This window comes from Etheostoma spectabile, chromosome 17 (genome assembly GCF_008692095.1).
Source record: "Etheostoma spectabile isolate EspeVRDwgs_2016 chromosome 17, UIUC_Espe_1.0, whole genome shotgun sequence".
Classification (NCBI taxonomy): Eukaryota; Metazoa; Chordata; class Actinopteri; order Perciformes; family Percidae; genus Etheostoma; species Etheostoma spectabile.
Window position 1 is genome coordinate 7,358,205 of NC_045749.1, and position 3,506 is coordinate 7,361,710.

Genomic DNA, 3,506 nt, shown 5'->3' on the forward strand with positions numbered 1-3,506 from the left:
ACGTTGGGTGGTTGTGACTTAGGGGCACAGTTATTACAATAAAAATTATATGGTAAGGAATCAAAATTTTAGGGCTTCAGAAGTTTAGAGGGCCCGAAAACAATTCACTGTTATTTCTAAGTCATCAGATGATAAGATTCAGTGTACAATAAAACATGTCTATAAAACCACCCTGAGTGCAATTTGTATGTGAGTGCATGTGTTGTGTTTTGTCTAAGATGGACACTACAGTCGTCACACAACACACAAACACACACAACACACACACACACACACATACAACAGCAGATGCCATCAGACTTCCGCAGTCACCCTTAGAATAAAAAGAGCTGTAATTTGCAATCATATATGGATCATTGCGCAGCCACTACGTACCATTAGATTACAATAAGTAATAATTTGCTAATGACAACATTAGTGTTGATCAGTTTAGGGCAATTAAAGTGAGTGAATTTACATATGCCCAATGAATCACCCAGACATGGCCAGTTGGGCGGTCTCTAAAAATTCATCCAGAGCATTCTCTCCCTGTGCGCTGCAGTTTTATAAAAACTGAATTAGGGCTGATTTGCCCTTTTAAAAAATGACATGGGCGCATCTCCCAAAGGAGGCGGCGAACACTAACGTCTGATTATAAAAATGTTTTAACTGCTAAACTGCCGGTGAGGAACGGCACGGCAGCGTGGTTAAGACTCACTTAGAGGGGTGCAGAGGAGGGAAAGCCACCTAAAATCCACATCCGATTTAGTTCGGCCTGTCCCACTTTTAGACTGACATAAAATTAACAGTGGCGATGTCAGAGTGCTACATGCATCATGAGTATATCAGACTGAACAACATAATTGATTTGTTTTACAGGCAGTAGTTTGTCTTCAATTATCCCAAGTGGAGGTCACGGTTCACCCCAAGCTATAGTCCTTGATTTCCATAAGGAGACGGACGGCTCTCTGAGAGCAGCCGTCTCCGCAGCACTGCCGGTGATTTCCCCGGTAATTGCCCCCCGGTGTGTGTCGGGTATGTGCTGACCTCTTCACGGTGAGGATCAACAGGCGACTCAGTTTGCATTCACAAGGCCTTACAAGAGGGCCTCACGTTATCATGCAAATAAGAGGCTCTCTACGCAGGTGTCCAGCACACACACACACACACACAAAACACACACACAACCACACACACACGACACACACGACACACACACACGTCATGCAGACGTCTTTAAACAGACTGCAATCATGTCAAATGTAACCATACAGCCAACATGGCTTTAACTGAACAAATGCAGCTGTACCTCTCAGATCCTGTAAGTGATGTAAATAAAAAAAAAGATAACATCCAAATGCAGCAAAAAAACTTCTAAAATGTGACCTTAGTTATTTTCCCTCCACTACAGACTTATGTAAAGCATACCTCAAACAATGAATCCATTGTTCAAGATAAGGGTAATATGTCTACAATACTAGACTTGCTGCTGTGTCCATCATATAGCATATGCCTATATGTACAAATAAAGGTAAGTTCTTTTTGCCACTGTTCTTTTTTTAATTCAGACTTTATGACTCTCTCTGTTTACTGTAATTTGGCCAATGAAGTTTTGGACAATATCAGTCATGGTGGTAAATCACAAGCCTTAATGATATGGAAATCATTTATTTCTGCTGTTTGTTGAAACAATGAAAATATTACATTGGTAATTTCTCATTTTGTAACAAATAAATATCGTGCCATACTTGTTTAACTCTTCACTACGTACCTCACAAACAGCATTCCTCACAAGTTTTTAAAGTGCTTTTAAGTGTTGTAGACTTTAAAACTCTACTCTCTGCTTACTTTAGTATGCTACTCTCAGTCCTTCCTCAACACTTCAGTAGGCTTCTTCTCTTCTGACTCAAGCGTATCTGCTGCCCTTGTGGTTTGATCTGGAAGCACACATGCATTTCACATTTAACGATGATTCCCAGATTCCCTCTGTTCTTTCACACAGGACAGAGGTCAGTGGTCAGGGTCAAGTAGAGCTGCGCTGAAGTCCAAATTAGCTCAGGTGTCTTCCCCATGTGATGACATTTTGGCCTACAAGAAAACCCTTTTGTTACAAAACTCTGACAGTCACCAACTTTATATTCAGTGTGAATTCAGCAACCACATCAGAGCTTCTGTGGAATGCACTATATTTGTAAACTCACATTTGTGGTAGACAGGAAAAACGAAAGTAGTATAAGTGCTTGACTAAAGCCATCCAACCACCACTGTCATTTCATTTTGGGGATAGTATGAACAACATTTAGAAACAAAGGCACGTCGCTGGAGGGGTTTTGCAGGCTATCTGGTCCCTAACGAGGATCTCTCATTATTTTATCTATTTTCTTCTAACATGCTGATAAACAGCTGAGCAGCTATTGGACAAGACAAATCTATCTAGTTTTGCATTTGTGCAAAATGTGTTTTTCTTTTGAGTTATCCGTATTCATGTAAATAGAGCCAGGCCTGGAACAAGAAAGACCCCAGATTCCTAAACGCATTATCTCTGGTGAACAAGAAAGTGATGTTTACAGGACCAAACACCGGATCATCTTCTTCCCGTTTGTCTCTCCTTCACGGCTCAAAAGTAACCTGTATCATATATACAAAGCTGACATATATGACAGATGTCTCTGGTAATTTTTGGCAGGTGGAGGTCAGGAAAGGCAGCATGCCGTCTCGCCTATGTGTGTTTGAACTGTGTATTGCTTTGACGACTGCTCCCACATCCAGCACGGAGCTGTGGATGATTGCCAGTTCTGGCCTGTCATGAAACGCTGCTCCCCAGCTCCCCCCCAGGAAGATGTCTTGGATCTGGGGTGAGGACAAGCCAGGAATCTCTCTCCAGTCCCACCACATCAGGTCCAGGTTTGTGTCTTCATCCCTGTTTAATGTATTTGTGTCAAGGTGAGCACCACCATCCCTGCCTGGGCATTGTTGGAGTCTGTGCTCTTGCTCTGTTTGCGTCTGGACAGTTCACCACGTCAGCCTCTCCAGGTGCTGCACAGCAAATGTCCCTCCAGGGAAGAAGGTGTTTCTCTAGATCCTCCAGGCACAAATGGATCAGGTGAGGTGCCTCACCTCCGAGTTGTTGAGGGACGTGCTGTGTTTAATGGCGACGTGAACAAACAGTTAAACGCCTCATGCGGAAAACGGGAGACGAGTGCGACTGGGGCCGGTGCAGCAGGAAGACTGGATGTCCTTGCATCTGCAGTCTGTAAGTGATGAGACCTGCATGGTTGCGGGTCCTGGCTGCATGGTAGTAGAAAAGCTGTTGTGGGTCACATAAGCCAGACGCAGGTCAGAGCGATGCAGAGCACCGACACACCACAGCACACACAAACGAGAGGGGTTGGGAGGGCTGAAGGCAGACATCACTGCAGGAGAGGTCTCAGGCAGCATATTGATTGGTGTTCTGTGTGGACGTGTGGGTGCTTAGGACACATACCTGAGCCTGTACAAATAGATAACACACAGAATCAACGTCAGAA